Source organism: Hypanus sabinus, chromosome 1 (assembly GCF_030144855.1).
Source record: "Hypanus sabinus isolate sHypSab1 chromosome 1, sHypSab1.hap1, whole genome shotgun sequence".
Classification (NCBI taxonomy): Eukaryota; Metazoa; Chordata; class Chondrichthyes; order Myliobatiformes; family Dasyatidae; genus Hypanus; species Hypanus sabinus.
Window position 1 is genome coordinate 164,133,500 of NC_082706.1, and position 17,988 is coordinate 164,151,487.

General features: G+C 39.5%; 1 protein-coding gene across 7 annotated transcripts in view; it reads left to right on the forward strand.

Annotated features, from left to right (window-relative positions):
- The window catches only part of dtna (dystrobrevin, alpha), a 186,975-nt gene that overhangs the window by 137,569 nt on the left and 31,418 nt on the right, over positions 1-17,988 (forward strand). The gene's annotated exons all lie outside the window — the stretch shown is intronic.

The window sequence follows — 17,988 nt, forward strand, 5'->3', positions numbered from 1 at the left end:
TTCTGGGAAAAGTTGACCAATTATGAGGTCAGTTTTCTCTTTAACCTTCTTTCTTCTCTGTCATCATTCCTTTCTGTTCCTTCCTTCTGCAGCAGTGTTGTTTTTTTCGCAACTCCTGCACAAGAGAAGGGGAAAAAAAAGCTACTTTGGTTGAATTGTCCTGGTTTTGATATAAGTGCACACAATGTGTTTCGTTTGCTTTGTATGGATGGGGAGAGAGTGCTCGATCACAACCCTGCTTGCTGTATTCTGTTGAAAATATAAAAATTGCTTTGTGCTCTAATCAATGGAGGACAACAGCACAATTATTACAAAAATTAGTCAAGATAGTATTCTACAGGAGAGTAAGGTATCAGGACAGAAATATCACTCCTTGATAATCATAAAGATTGATAACTGTGATGTAGTATATAGTAGCTGACCTATGGAGTCAAACCATCTACATGATGTTATCAGGTACCATCTTTATAGCTGCAAACTTTTGCGAAGTAACTGATGTGTCACCCATTTATAAACTAAGCTAGTAAAGGGTTTAAAACACTTCAAATTAGCCTGGTTAAAGAAGGACAAATTTACTGGCCACAGATGTTACATCCCTATGTATTCCTGGAAGGCTCTTTTGATCCCTTTTTCTGTGTGTGTTGGTATCGCTGTCTCATGCTGGTGGACCACTGAAAAAACTTGTGTGACAAAATCTGGTGGACAATGATCTCCAGCAAAATCACCTTCAAATTTATCAGATTGTGAAGCTTGTACCTATCTTGTATCCCTAATGTCAGTTTATTGGATGCTACCAGATACTGGTATTTCCTCCTCAACTGAACTACCTATCTCTATTTTAATAGCAACATATTACTTTTTTGTGTTTGATTATTATGTTTGAGTAGTTTCAGAGCAAACTCATTCAGTTCAAATGAAGTTATTTTGGAATTGGAATTGGGACTAGTTTATTACTTCTTCTGAGATATAGAGAAAGGCTTGTCTTGCATACTGTCCATACAGATCAAATCATTACACAATGCATTAGGGTAAAGGAGTAACAGAATGAAGTGTAAGAGCAACAGAGAAAGAACAGTTCAGGTAAACAAAAAGGTGCGAGGTCATAATGAGGTGGACTGTGAGGCAAAACGTGTATCTTATACTAGGGAACTGTTCAGTTATCTTGCTACAGTGGGGGTAGAAACTGTCCTTCAGGCTGGCTATGTGCTTTCAGGCTTTTGTGTCCTCTTCTTCATGGAAAATGAGAGAAAAAAGGGTGACCTGGGGTGGGCATGGTCTTTGTTTATGCTGGCTCTTTTAATAAAGCAGGGGATGTACAAAGTCCATGGTGGAGAGGGTGATTTTTCTGTGATGTGTTGAGCTGTGTATACATCTCTCTACAGTTTTGTTACCATCATAAGCCATTATGCATCAAGATAGGATGCTTTCAATGGTGCATAGGTAAAAATTGTTAAGAGTCAATAGGGATATGCCAAATTTATGAGAATTAGAGACATTGATGAGCTTTCTAGGCCAAGGCATCTATGTGGCTGGACCAGGACAGGTTTCAGTGATGTTCATTCCTAGGAACTTGGAGTTCTCAAACCTGTCAATTTCAGTACTATTGATGTAGATAGGAACATGTGCACCTCCCCCTTCTTGGAAGATAATGGCAAACTCATTTGCTGACTTTGAGGGAAAGTTTGTTGTCATAGCATCATGTTAACTAAGCAGTCTATCTCCTTCTTGTACTCCAACTCATTATTATTTGAGATGCAGCCCACGTGGTGCTGTCATCAGCAATTGTGTAGATGGAATTACACAAGAATCTGGCCATGCAGTTATTTGATTTTTGTTCTTCTTTCTATAGTTAATGAAGCTTGCCAAAATGACAGTTACTTGTGCTCACACTGACTCTTCCACCCATTGCCTGGCTTCAAAACTATCAACAACATCCATAAATGTTTTGTTTGCCCACTTGATCATTGCATTTGATTTCAAAATTAACCTTAAACACAATGACCTCAAATGTATCTGGAATTTGTGATGGATTAGTGTCAAAATAAAGATGGATAAAGTTAAATTGCAAAGGAAAAAATGTAAGTGTTTAGTCACCCTTGACCTATGTGCCCAAGGAACTTGCATCAGGACTACAAGGTTTGTACATGCATTTATAGCCCAACAAATGTAAAGGGGAAATAGCTGGAGGTCATTGTCCATAAGATGTTGTCACGCTCATCCTTTCAGTTTTCTATTAGAGAAGTTCTTCAATAGGTTTAAGATGAGCAGGAGCAGTTCTAAAGGGGATTTGAGGAGAATGTTTATTGCATAGAGAGCAGCTGATATCCAGAACTCACTACCAAAGGACATTGTATGGTTAGATACTATCAATGCATTTAAGAGACATTTAGGCAGGCACTCAAATAGCAAGGCATAGAAGGATACAGACTTAGTGAGAACAAAAGGGATTAGTGTATACGGGCAAAAAGGTTGGCATGGAAGTCATGAGCAGATGTCTGTGTCATTTTTATGAATTTATAATTAAATGTAGAATAACCACATTGTAGATGGAAGACTATAGCCAGAAATAGGCCTTTTAGCCCACAGTGTTGTCTTGAACTGATTAAGCTAATGACACCTAATTCTTTCTGCCAGCACGTGGTACATAACCCTCTATTTTCTGCGTATTCATGTGACTATCTAATAGCTTCTTAACGCCTCTATCATATATGCCTCCACCACCAGCCCTGGCAATGCATTCCAAACACCCACCATTTTCAGTGTAAAATAATCTTGCCCTGCACATTGTCTTTGAACTTTGCCTTCTCACCTTAAGTGTGTATCTTCTAGAATTAGGCATTTTGATCTGAGGAAAGAAACCAGCCATCTAAGTATCTAAACCGCTCATAATATTATAAACCTCTCCGATCTCCCCTCAGCCTCAGCCACTCCAGAAAAAAACAGCACAAATTTATCCAACTTTTCCTTTTAGCACATGTCCTCTAATCCAGGCACCATCCTGGTAAACCTCTTCAGCACTCTCTCCATAGCCTTCATATTCTTTCTGTATTGTGGCAAACAGCTGAATGCAGTACACCAGATGCAGCCTAACCGGAGTTTTATAAACCTGTAACGTAATTTACAGCAATGTATAAATTATTTGCTTCAAATAGATTGAACTGAACTTTATCAATTTATTATTTGAAAAAAGAGGAATTGTTAATTTAGTAAAAGAGAAAAAGGAAGCATTTAACTTCGGGAAGCTGAAATTGTACAAAGCCCTTGAGGAACATAAAGGAGGCAGGGAAGAACTTAAGCAAGAAATTTGTAATGTTAAAAGAGGCCATTAAGTGTTTTTGGCAAGTAGGATTAATGAGAATCCCCAGCCATTTTATACATGTATTACAGCAAGATGGTAGCTAGGGAAAGGATAGGTCCAGTCACAAGCAAAGGAGGAATGCATGTAGACAGAGGAAGTGACTGAGGTCCTTTATAAGTACTTCACACAGTATTCACCGAGATGGACCTGCATGATGTTGAGATCAGGATGGAGTATGTTCTTATTCTATATGAAGTAGATATGAGTCATTTGAACAATATTGTGGTGGATAAGTCCCTACTGCTACTGCTAAGAGAAGATCCTTAGGGGCAGTATTTACCCACATTTAAAAAGTATGGACTTATTAGGGAAATACAGCAGGGCTTTGTATTGATTGAGTTATTTGAGGAGATGACAGAGATAATAGATGAGGGCAGTGGATGTCATCTACATGGACTTTCATGAAGTATTTGACAAGGTCCCTCTTGAACGGTTGGTCTAGAAGAATCAAAATCTGGTTTATTGTCACTGACACATGTTGTGAAATTTGTTGCTTCATGATAACAGTACAGTGCCATAGATATTTTTTAAATTACTATATGTTACAATAAGAATATATTTTTTTAAATAGTGCAAAAAGAGAGCAAAATAATGAAGTAATGTTCATGGGTTTATAGTCTGTTCAGAAATCTGCTGGCAGAGGTGAAGAAGCTGCTCACAAAATGTTGAGTGTGCATCTCCTCCCTGATGGTACCAGTGAGAAAAGGACATGTCCTGGATGATGAGGGTCCTTCAGCCAACAACAACATGATGATTCACGTCACATGCTGGTGATAATAAATCTGATTCTGATGATGCTACCTTCCTGATGCATTGTCTTTTGAAGATGGTGAGAAGGCTAGTGCCTGTAATGGAGCTAGCTGACTACAACCCTCTTCAACTTTTTCTGATCATCTATGCCTCCATACCTGACAGTGATGCAACCAGTCAGAATGCTTTCCATGGTGCCTCTGTAGAAATTTGCTATTCTTTGGTGACATACCAAATCTCCTCAAACTTCTAAGATTAAGGTGTGTGGGACCCATAGTGAATTGGTGAGTTGGATAAAAAATTGGTTCAGTTATAGAAGACAGGGTAGTGTAGAGCGGTGTTTATCTGACTGGTATTGTGCATAAAAATCTGACAAATCATGATGCAGCTAAATACAGCATTAGTTTGGCTATATTTGCAGTACTGTGTCTAGTTCTTGTAACCACACTATACGAAGTCTGAGAAGGTGTGAAGAAGGTGCAGACGAGGTTCACTAGGATGCTGTCTGGATTGGAGTGTATGAACCATACAGAGAAGCTGGACAAACTTAGGTTGCTTTCTCTGGAGCACGGAGGCTAAGGATAAAAATACGTAAAGTTATGATGAACATAGACAGTCAGATTCTTTTCCCCAGGGGGATAATGTGGAATACTGGAGGGCAGAGTTTTAAGATGAAAGGGGAAAAGTTTAAAGGAGACATGCCAGGCACGTTTTTGTTTTTTACACGGAGTATGATAGGTGCCTGAGATGTGCTGCTGGAGGAGGTGATAGAAGCAGTATGATAGTAATTTTAAGAGGTTTTTAGATTGACACATGAACAGGCAGCAACCAGTGGAATACCAAACAAGTGTAGGCAGATGGGATGAGTTAAATTGGCATCATGGTCAGTGCAGACATGGTGGCTGACCAGCCATTTCCTGTACACTACTTGCTATGTTCTGTGAGATCATGTTAAATCATTTACCACATTGAATGGCTTGGAAATTCTAGCAAGACTGCAAGTATTTATGTCAGTTATGAGATGGGATTTCATTGCTGAACATGATCAGGTCTATTTACAAGTTTGCAATTGTAGCCCTCCATTTTTCCTGTTTATGACAGACTAGGGCATGGAGACATCTGGATAAGGGCAATAGTGTGTGATGCACCATCAATAACTCTCGGAGACATGAGGCGAGATATAGGCTTTTATTGGCTGGAAGAAAGAACAAGCAGCAAGTGACCACCACACTACATCCTGGAGACTGAGGCCGGGGCTGTGTCTCCAATCGCCTTTGTACTGGGGTCCGTGGGAGGAGCCATGGTCTGTGGGAGGAGCCACAGGAGCAGTCAGCAGGGGGCATGTCCAGACAGGTATATGTAGTTCACCACAGTGTGGAACTTGTCCGAAAGATACTTCAGTGAAATTCACTCACGCTTCATGCACCAAGGGTCTGTGAAGAGTGTGAGGGAAACTCATGTCGAAGCATGTTGTCAATACACATGTGACACATATTTTTAAATGACAACCTGCCCCAACAGATTCTAGCCTGCTGGAAAGTAGTCATGGTTAACTGTGCTTTTTATTAAAACATTCTCCTTCCTCCCAGTGGCACCCATACCACTCCAACAACCGCAATCTGGGCCTTATTAAACAGCTGCTCACTCTGCCTCAGCTACAGTCTCATATTTCCCAAATACCCATTCTAAATAATGCCCTAAATCTTCCTTATCTCCCATTCCTCCTTCCACCCCTTTACATGAAACGTTCAGCTTCTGCTTTGAACTAAGCAGTAATTGTTAAGGAACTTGATTTGCTTATCTGTACATAATTCATTCTGAATGCATTAAAATTGGCAACACATTTTGTGCTCAGGTGTAGCCATTTTCACAAAATATGTTGTCCTCCATGTTTCGTATGTCTTTTGCAGCATGGAGAAATTTCCAGACAATACTTTTGGAATGCTATTGTTTTGTAGGGATAGGGATTGTAAGGACAAAATTGGTCCTCTGGAAGATCAGAATGAATCTCTGGAAGATCATGTGTGTAGCCAAAAGAGGTGGGGGAAGATCTTAAATTAATTTTCTGCATTTGTATTAACTCAGGAGATGGTCAGGGAGTCTATAAAAGTGAGGCAAAGTGGCATCAACTTCATGGATCCTATTCAGCTTACAGATGGGAGGTATTGAACCAATTACAGTAGATACATCCCCCGGGCCTGACAAAGTGTGTGGGAGGAATTACAAGTGCAGAAATTGCCAGGAAATGGGATATTATGTTGAAGTTGTGTAAGGCATTGGTGAGGCCTAATTTTGAGCATTGTTTGCAATTTTGTTCACCTACCTACAGGAAAGATGTAAGTAAGGTTGAAAGAGAACAGAGAAAATTTTCAAGGATGTTGCTGCATCTGAAGGACCTGAGTTATCAGAAAAGATTGAATAGGTCCGGGCTTTATTCCTTGCAACATAGAAGAGGGAAAGGACATTTGATAGAGGTATACAAAACTACAAACATTTGTATGATGGGTATATAGATAGGGTAATTGCAAGCAAGCTCTTCCACTGAGTTTGGGTGGGTCCACAACCAGAGGTTATTGGTTAAGGGTAAAAGTTAAAAAGTTTAAGAGGAACATGAGGGGAAACTTCATCATTCAGAGAGTCATGAGAGTGTGGAACGAGCTTCCAGTGTAAGTGGTGCATATGAGTTTGATTTGAACGTTCAAGAGAAGTTTGGATAGGTACATAAATGATGGGGTATGGAGGGCTCTGGTACTGGTACAGGTTGATGGGAGTAGGCAGCTTAAATAGTTTAGCATGGACTAGATGTGCCAAAGGGCCTTTTTCTGTGCTGTACTTTGCTATGATAATATGAGCACTTGTCAATTTAACAAAGTAATATCTTTACGTCGGTACAATAAAATTTCTCAATTTCTTTGGAGCATCTTTTAATGGAGAGGCATTTATTTTTCTCTATTACTTCTGAGTGCTTGAATTTGTGTGCTTTAAGGCCCAGGTATAAGGGGCAGGTTGCTCTAGTAGATTGGGAAACTACATGATGCACCATCAATAACTCTTGGAGAGGGAGGCAAATGATAGGCTTTTATTAGCAGCAAAACTGAGCACAGCATCTCGGAGACTGAGGGGGGAAGCAGTGCCTCCAATTACCTTTATACAGGGGTCTGTGGGAGGAGCCAAAGGAGCAGTCAGCAGAGGGGCGTGTCCAGACAGGTCTACATAGTTTACCACACTATATTAAATAATAAGGCAATGAACAAGCAATAAGTAGCATTAAAAGCACATACAGCAAATATAAATTGCTTTAATGTTTTAAGAATCTGATTGATACTGCCTGAAGTCATTTCACTGAAGATAGCAAAGATCAAGTACTTTTTAATAACTTTATTGGCATAATACAATCATTAACAAGTTCTGGTACAAAAATATCTGTTGTGCTGTAATATAAGGTAAGATTAACTGTTTACATATTATTGCTTCTTCTTAGTCTATGTTTCTCACACATTCCATGTGCAATCAAAATGGGTCTTTGGCTTTTAGCAGCATTAGCCATGACTGGTCCTCTAATTATCCCTTTGTGGAAAAATACCACACTTCCATTTAATGCCTGGCACTGGGGCAACTAGGAATGGGAATTTGTGGAATCGTGGTACAGATCACCAGTTTGACCTTATTTGGTACCTGATATAGACTCCTGTAAGCAGCAGTTTGAATGTTCCAACACCAATTCAGCTGACACTCAGAAGTGAGGAAGGAGCAGATGAGGTGGAGTGTAAATTAATTTATAGTAGCAGTACATGTTTCTTGTTTCCCCCCATTTTATTTATCAAGGAACTGACAGAATTAATTTTATTCTTTTCAGTCAACATGTTGGTAACAGCCAAGAATTTTACAAATCAGCTAATATAGAAATAAAGGTAACAGTTAATGGTTCTTATCGATTATTAGCAGGATGTATTAGTATTCAGAATTTTACAGTCCAGCACTACATCAGGAATAACCCTAGGTTTTGTTGATTTTAAATAACAGGTTATTGTTTCAAAAGAGATGACCAAGGATCATAATTTTCTAACAGTAAATAAGATGCATAGCTGAGATGTTAAACAGACATAATATTTAGATCTTTTGTGCAATGAGTAGATTATAATAATTTTCAGTTTGTGACAGGACATACATTTTTGTAAAATACTACCATCAGTATTTGATTGTCTTTGTACTATAGGATACTGTTGGGCTAATGATCATAGACCACAGGCAAGCTAGATTCAGAATTTCAGGATTTAAATTGCACAGTTATGGTGACAGTAGAGTAGATGGTGTTTTTTCACAGAGGAGGCAGAACGTTTTGATAGATCATTATGGCTGTCTCTCCTGCTCCCTCTGCTGGAGAATTCAAGAAGATAACTTAGAGCAGGCAGGATATAAAATGGTGTGGAAAATCGGAAGATGTAAAAAGAGGATAAAATAACTAAAATATATTATTTAAACAAAAATCTAAGTATTATTAAAACATGTATTTTATCAGCCAACAAAGGCATAATTTAATGAACTGTTCAACATATTTAATTCATAAAATGCATCATATTTCTGTATCCTATTTGATAAAAATCAAACAGGTTTGTACTACTTTTAAATAAAAAGATTAGATTGAAACAAAAGATTTCATTTTTTTAGGGAAATAGCATTGCAAATTTCTTTTATTTTCCAATACAAATTTTGTTTGAAGCCAGTTGAGATGATGAATGAGATGGTCCTCCAGAATCAGAATCAGGTTTATTATCACTGGCATATAACATGAAATTTGTTAATTTAGCAGCAGCAGTTCAATGCAATACACAATCTAGTAGAGAGAGAAAATAATAATAATAATAATAATAAATAAGATAAAACATAATAAATAAACAAGTTAATCAATTATGTATATTAAATTGATTTTTTTAATGTGCAAAAACATAAATACTGTATATTAAAAAAGTGGGTTAGTGTCCAAAGCTTCAATGCCCATTTAGGAATCGGATGGCAGAGGGGAAGAAGCTGTTCCTAAATCGCTGAGTGTGTGCCTTCAGGCTTCTGTATCTCCTGCCTGATGGTGAGAAAAGGGCATGCCCTGGGTGCTGAAGGTCCTTAATAATGGACGCTGCCTTTCTGAGATACTGCTGTCTAAAGGTGTCCTGGGTACTTTGTACGCTAGTGCCCAAGATGGAACTGATTAGATTTACAACCTTCTGCAACTTCTTTTGGTCCTGTGTAGTAGCCCCCTCCATATCAGACAGTGATGCAGTCTGTCAGAATGCTCTCCATGGTACAACAATAGAGGTTTTTGAGTGCATTTGTTGACATGCCAAATTTCTTCAAACTCCTAATGAAGTATAGTCGCTGTCTTGTCTTCGTTATGACTATCAATATGTTGGGACCAGGTTAGATCCTCAGAGATCTTAATGCCCAGGAACTTGAAGCTGCTCACTCTCTCCACTTCTGATCTCTCTTTGAGAATTGGTATGTGTTCCTTCGTCTTACTCTTCCTCAAGTCCACAATCAGTTTTTTTGTCTTACTGACATTGAGTGCCAGGTTGTTGCTGTGACACCATTCCACTAGTTGGCATATTTCACTCCTGTATGCCCTCTCGTCGCTACCTGAGATTCTACCAGCAATGGTTGTATTGTCAGCAAATGTGTAGATGGTATTTGAGCTATGCCTAGCCACACAGTCGTGTGTGTATAGAGAGTAGAGCAGAGGGCTAAGCACACACCCCTGAGGTGAGCCAGTGTTAATTGTTAGCGAGGAGGATATATTATCACCAATCTGCACAGACTGTGGTCTTCCGGTTAGGAAGTTGAAGATCCAATTGCAGAGGGAGGTACAGAGGCCCAGGTTCTACAACTTCTCAATCAGGATTGTGGGAATTATGGTTTTAAATGCTGAACTATAGTTGATGAACAGCATCCTGACGTAGGTGTTTGTGTTGTCTAGGTGGTCTAGCCATTGAGATTGTGTCTGCTGTTGACCTATTGTGGTGATAGGCAAATTGCAGTGGGTCCAGGTCCTTGCTGAAGCAGGAGTTCAGTGGAGTCATGACCAACCTCTCAAAGCATTTCATCACTGTCAATGTAAGTGCTATCAGGCGATAGTCATTAAGGCAGCCCACATTATTCTTCTTAGGCACTGGTATAATTGTTACCTTTTTGAAGCAAATGGGAACTTCTGCCTGTAGCAGTGAGAGGTTGAAAATGGCCTTGAATACTCCTGCTAGTTGGTTGGCACAGGTTTTCAGAGCCTTACCAGGTATTCCATCGCGACCTTCTGCCTTATGAGGGTTCACTGTCTTTAAAGACAGTCTAACATTGGCCTCTGAGACAGAGATCATAGGGTCATCAGGTGCAGCAGAGATCTTCACAGCTGTAGTTGTGTTCTCCCTTTCAAAGCGGACATAGAAGGTGTTGAGTTCATCTGGTAGTGAAGCATTGCTGCTTTTCATACTATTGGATTTCGCTTTGAAGGAAGTAATGTCGTGCAGTCCCTGCCAGAGTTGCCATGCATCTGATATCACCTCCAACCTCATTCAAAATTGTCTCTTCTCCCTTGAAATAGCCCTCCGCAAATCATACCTGGTTTTCTGGTACAGGCCTGGGTTGCCAGACTTGAATGCCACAGATCTAGCCTTCAGCAGATGACGTACTTCCTGATTCATGTACAGCTTTTGGTTTGGGAATGTGCAGTAAGTCTTTGTTGGCACACACTCATCCACACAGGTTTTAATGAAGTCAGTAATAACTGCAGCATACTCATCCAGATTTGAAGATGAATCCATGAATACAGTCCAGTCCACCGATTCAAAGCAGTCCTGTGCTTCCTTTGTCCAAACCTTCTTAGTCTATAAAAATGGTTAATTGGGGGAAAAATTTGTATGTATATGACTAAACAAAAGATGAGCTTATGGTTTTTTCAAAGGTTTTAAAATGGCCTTTGTCTAAGCATTTTAAGTCTCACTATGAAACCACTTTGCTAATTTGTCTACAGATTGCCAGGAACCCTAATCTATTCTAATACAAAATCAAGATCACAAGACAAAGGAGCAGAAGTGGGCCATTTGGCCTATCGAGTCTGCTCCGCCATTCCACCATGAGCTAAACTATTCTCCTGTCTAGTACCAATTTCCGGCTTTTTTCCCATATCTCTTGATACCCTGACTAATTAGATACCTGTCAATCTTCTCCTTAAAAACCCTCAATAATTGGGCCTCCACAGCTGTATGTGGCTATGAATTCCATAAATCCACGACCCTCTGACTAAAAAAATTTCTCCCCATCTCTGTTTTAAATGGGTACCCTCTAATTCTAAGACTGTGACCTCTTGTCCTGGACTCACCCACCAAGGGAAACAGCCTTTCCACATCTACTCTGTCCAACCCTTTCAACATTCGAAATGTTTCTATGAGATCCCCTATCATTCTTCTGTACTCTAATGAATACAATCCAAGAACCAACAAACGCTCCTATGTTTCTTTGTGAGCCAGTGGACTTGATAAACTGAATGGTGATATGATACGGTCTTTTAAGAGGCTTCTAGATAGGTACATGGAGCTTAGTAAAATAGAGGGCTATAGGTAAACCTAGTAGTCTCTAAGGTAGGGGCGTGTTCGGCACAACTTTGTGGGCCAAAGGGTCTGTATTGTGCTGCAGGTTTTCTATGTATCTGTGTTTCTATTCTCTCCGATTATCAGTTGCTATTCATTTTACAGCTCAGTTCACATATTTATATTTTTTCACAACAACTACATTTGTTCAAAACAAACAATAAAGGTTAACAAAAATAACAGCCACAGAATTTGGATGCATAATCCCCTATGATTTGTGGTGTTGATACCAGTTTCTTAATGCCCAGTGTATCATATGATACATACTGTATGTTACACGTTGATCATCCATTTGGGTTGCAGCCATACTAGTGCTTGTGAATGTCACACTCTTGGATCCCAGAAAAAGATACAGTGGAAAGATTATGACATAATTCAGTGCCCAGTGCTTACCTAGCACCAGCACTGCTAAACTGAATTTCAAACCATGAAACTAAAGCCATATGTCCATTCTACACATTGATTTAACTATGTACTGCCCCCATAAACACACTTGTGTTATTAAAGAGATCACCATTATTTGCAGTTAGTTGATTATTGATTTAGACAACGTGTTAATTTTCATCAGGTTTCCAGACCTCTTTTATGATTATAGTAACAAGTTGGAGGTATGGTATGTGGCAAGCACAAGCAGTTTGTAATGACCAAAGCTTCTACAGCACGGAGTTGTTACCAGAGTGCATGTGACCATTCATGTTGACATCCAGTATGATGGAGAAGGAATGAATTACTGTACATAAGAAGAAGACCACCTGATAGAAGAGAAAGGGGAGAAAGCAAAGTTCTTCAGCTAGAGGTGAAATTGACTAAGAATATGCCAGATCATTTCTTCAATGCAACCTCACTGAGGTGCAATGCAAGAGCCTTTTGTGATTCACTAAGTAGGCACACAATGGAATACGGCTCTACTTGAGCAGGGCTAGAATTGCTCTGTGAGTGACTGCTAATGTTATAAAGCCCATCAGAGTTAATAAAGCTTGTTTCTTCCAGCCCAAAGCTGGTAATGTTTGCAACATGTTGACATGTTACATAAGGAAGTTACCGATGCTGCCTCTTTCAAGAAAGCTAAATACTTGTTACTCTCCATTGCAAAAGGCACTTGCAAAGCAGGCTTCTCAGTGATCCAACATTGCTGTAAACCTGACAAATAAAATTTAATCTAGAGAAGTGCAGTATATTTGGGAAAGTTAATGTAAGCAAGAGAATACATAATAAATAGCTGGGTGCTGAGAAGTGTAGAGGAACAGAAGGAACTTGGAATGCATGACAACAAATTCCTGAATGTTAGAGGAATCCAATAGAGAAGATAGCTAAGAATGGTGCATGGGGCATATTTAGCTTTATTGACTGAGTCATAGAACATAAGAGCAAACTGGTCATGCTAAAACTCTATGAAACATTAACTAGATCACACCAGCAGTACTGTGTATAGCTTGGTTGCAACCATATAGGAAGAATTTGAAAATACTGAAGACCATGCAAAGGAGAAGAAGTTGTTGTGAAGACTAGAGAAACTTAAATCTGAGAAAAGAATGACTTATCTGGTGTTGTTTTATTTTGGAACAATGGAGGCTGTATGGTAATTTCATTGAAAAGCCTAGACAGCTGAACAGGAAATACCCTCAGCAGGTTGTCTGCAACTGAAGCACATACTATAGATTACAATTAATTGATAGAAGGACTGCAGGATAATTGAGAAAATGTTTTCATGCAAATAGAAGTTCGGCTCTGGAGCTCACACTGGATGGGTACTTCAGAAATCAAAATAACCAAGAGTTATGGTGGCTGAGAATATTCAAAGGAGAATTAAATAAATAGCTCCTGCCACTTCCTGCCAAAGGCAAAACAGGCTCCAAACATATTAGTCATGCTCAACAGCTTAAACTTGCTCTGTGGCCCTCTGTGTATGGTCTATCACTTACTGAATCTTCAGAAAGGATGCTGTCTGTCCAGATCTGTTCTTGCCTATACAAATGATGGGAAACATGGAAGAAATGATGAATTTTCTTCTTGAGCAGAACTTACATCATTTTGTCAATAAAGTTGTCCTACAAGCTGCAATATGTGGCTCTTAGCATCCATAATTTGCAGGAATGACCAGGGCCTCAGTGACCTTCATCTCCCCAGTGCAGGCACAGGTGTATGACAGGATCACTGCTTGGAATAGCTGGTAGAGCTCAGTGAATACCTGATCTGAAAAGGCTTTTCTTGGCTACATGTGGTGATAGGAACTTACATTAGGTTGGTGGGGGAAAGCCTTCCTGTCCTGAGGCTTTCTGCTTTGAACTCATCTGGGAAGGCTGCCTTAACTTCCAGCCCATTATCCTTTGTGAAATAGGCTGAGCAGGAGAAAACTTAAGCAGCATCAGGAGGGCGAAATGGAGCAATGAATTGTCCTTGAATGATTCTACCATTTCCCTACCAAGTCCTTAGTGAATAAAATTGAAGTGAATCCCAAGGCATATTATATACATACATTAATAATAAGCAGGTAACGAGCATGTGGTAGTATCACTCAAGGACTTAGAATACCAAAAAAAGCAGATGAGGTACTAAAGGAGCACTTAACTTCAGTATTCACGAGAAGGACACAGCGGATAATGAGATAACAGACGAATGTGCTGATTCTCTTTGGCGTGTTGCTATCAGGAAGGATGTAGTATTGGGCTTCGAGAAGAACTTTTAAGGTGGAGAAGTCCTTATACTATCTGTCCTTGGTTATTGAGAGGGGTAATAGAGGAGATTGCTGGGGCATTGACAGATTTTCATATTCTCTTTAGTTGCAAGTGAGGTTCCAGGGGACTTCAGAATATTTGAGGTTATTTGTCTGTTTAAGAAAGGCAGTAGAAACATCTCAGTAAATACAGGCTGATGAGCCGTGCACCACTAGTAAGGAAGTTGGTGGAGAAGAATCTTAAGGATAGTATCATTTCACATATGGAAAAGTATAGACTTATTGGGGATGGTCAGCATGGTTTTGTGTGGGGAGGTCATATCTTGCAAACGATAGTTCTTTTGAGAAGTTGATGATGGTTACACAGAATATAGAACTTAGAACACTACATTTCCTTTCTCCCCCATTACTACCTCTCCTGCATTATTTTCTAGGGGTCCAACATCCATTCTCGCCTTTCTTTTACACTTCAGGTATCTAAACAACCTTTTGGTATCCTCTTTATTGGCTAACTTACTTTCTTATTCCATCTTTACCTTCTTAATGACTTTTTTAGTTGCCTTCTGTTGGTATTTGAAAGCTTCACACTACTTTTTGCTCTATTAAATGCTCTTTCTAGCTTTTATGTTGGCTTTGACTTCTCTTGTTAACTACAATTGTGTCATCTTGCCTTTAGAATACTTCTTCCTCTTTGGGATGTATATATCCTGGGCCTTCCAAATTGCTTCCAGAAATTCCTGTCATTGCTGTTTTGCCATCATCCCTGCCAGTATTCTTTTCCAATCATTGCACAACACCCAATCCAGAATGGCTGATCCTCTCATGGGCACAACCATGAACTACACTAAAAAGCCATCCCCTGGGCATTTTAGAAACTCCCCCTCTTGGAATCCAGCACCAATCTGATTTCCCAATCTACCTCCTTATTGAAATGCCCCTTGACTACCGTAATACTCCCTTTTGGCATGCATTTTCTATCTCCCATTATAATTTGTTGACCATGTCCTTACCACTGTTTGGGGATCTGTATATAACTCCCATTCAGGGTGTTTTTGCCCTTGCAGTTCCTTAGTTCTTTCCATAATGATTCAACACCTTCCGACCCTATGTCACCTCTTTCTAATGATTTGATTTTTTTTATTAATAGAGCAACGCCACTGCCTCTGCCTTCCTGTCTGTCCTTTCAATACAATGTGTATCCTTGGACATTCAGCTTTCAGCTATAATCTTCTTTCAGCCATTATTCAGTGCTGCCTAGAACATTATACATGCCAATCTGTTACTGTGCTACTTTAGATTATCTTATTCCATATACTGCATGTTTTCAAATACAATACCTTCAGTCCTGTTTTCACCCCTCGCAATTTTGCTCTATCATCAGTCTCTCCTTGCTGGGAGTCTCAGTACACATTACCTCTGTTTGTAAACCAACTTCCTCATCTTCAGCAACATCACTCCAGTTCCCAACTTGTATGACAAATTTGACATCAATAGAGGTGGATCCCAAGATTCCTCTGTTCTTCCACACTGCCAAGAAGCATGCCAATTTACCCTGTATTCTGTCCTCTCAGTTGACCTTCCAAAGTGAATCACTTAATACTTCTCTAGGTTGAACTCCATTTGCCACTTCTCAGCTGAGCTCTGCATGGCTGTCAATGTCCCATTGCAACCTACGACAATCTGTTTCACTGTCCTCAACTCCACAAACCTTTGTCATCTGCAGACTTATGAACCCATCTTCCTGCTTCCTCATTCAAGTGATTTTTAAAAAATCTCAAGTAGCAGGGGTCCCAGAACAGATCCTGGTGGAACCCCTCTGGTCACTGACCTTCAGGCAAAATACCCTCCTTCTACAAGCACCCTCTGCCTTCTATAGGCTAGCCAATTTTGGATCCACACAATCGTTTCCCTGGATCCCATGCCTACTGACTTTCTGAATTACTATTGAGGGTAGGGCAGTGGAAGTTCTCTACATCAGTTTCAGTGAAGCTTTCAACAAGATCCCTCACAGTAGGCTAATCCTGAAAATCAATGCATATAGGATCATTTGAGAGTTAGAAGATTGGGTTTAAAACCAGCTTGGGCATTGAAGACAGAGGGTAGTGGTGGTGGGGTGTTATTTTAATTGGAAGAATGTGTGAGATCTGTGGTGTTCAAGATTCAGTGCTGGCACCCTTGTTATTTATCATTTACAAATTATTTGGATGAAAATGTCATTGAGCCGATTAATAATTTTGAAGGTGATATAAAATTAAGAGATGTGGTTTGTAAGGAAGGTTGTTAAGAAGTATAGCACAATATAGATCAGTTGGAAATGAGGACAGAGAAATGGCAGCATTCAATCAATACAAGAGTAAACTGTTGCACCTTGGAAGGTCAAATTTAAAAGGAAAGTAGACAATGTATTACAATTAATGGCATGATCCTGAGGAGCATTGATATACAGAGAGAGGATTCTTAAAGTACAAATCTATAGTTCCCTCAAATAGCAACTGAAGCAGATAAGGTGGTAAAGAAGGTATACAGCATGCTTGCCTCCATCAGTCAGCGTACTGAGTATAAATATTGGGAAGCCATGTTGCAGCTGTATGTAGTTTTGAATAGATCCCATTTGGAATATTTCATACAATTCTGGTTTCTGCATTACGGGAAGGATGTGGAGGCCTTGGAGAGGGCACAGAGTAGTTCACCAGGATATTGCCTGGCTTGGAGAATAGAAGCAATTCGGAAAGTTTGAAAAAACTTGGATTGTTTTCTCTCAGAATCATGGACAGGAAACATAGCTCTCCCCCAAGGTAGGAAGGTTAAAAACTAAAGGACATAGCTTTCAGGTGATGGAGGGGATTTAAAGGAGATGTACTAAGCAAGGTTTTTCACACAGAGTACTGTGCACTTGAAATGTGCTGCCAAATGAGGTGATGGAAGCACGTATGAATTGCAAGCGAATTTGAGCATGAATAAACACAGGACCAACAAATAAATATTGTCACATGATCAGATTTCCAAATTAGCTTTGTTTTGCAATTTCTTTCTTTTCATTTCTAACCAAGTTTAGTTTTTGACCATCTAAAAGATGAAAATCACAGGTTTGTGGAATGCAGTGAGCTGATGGAAGATGGAGGAGAAGTAACAAATGGGTAAATATAAAATACATTAAATTTTGCAAATAAACCTGGAGGAGATAGCTTTGAGCAGATATAAGGATGCTAATGTTTTTTTTAAAGGTGTTCCTCCTGTCATTGGCCACGGACTCCAGTTTGGTAAGTTGTCTCTCCTCTGCAGAAGGAAGTTATCACCCCAGTTATGTGTATCGATTTTCTGCAAGGGAGAGAGAACCGTTTTTTGAAATGTCAGCTCATACATTTAGGTGATATGCCTGTATTGGTTGGATAGTCAGTGAGCTGTGTAAACCATGAGAAATTGTGGCTAATGTTGGACACATCAGAATTTTAGGTGACATTTCTGGCATACAGGCTTAATGTTGGCTGAGTGGTGAGGAACAGTGGACTGAGCATTGGTTGTAGGCTTTGCTGCAAAGATACAATGCAACATTTGATGACATATGCACTGACCTTGGA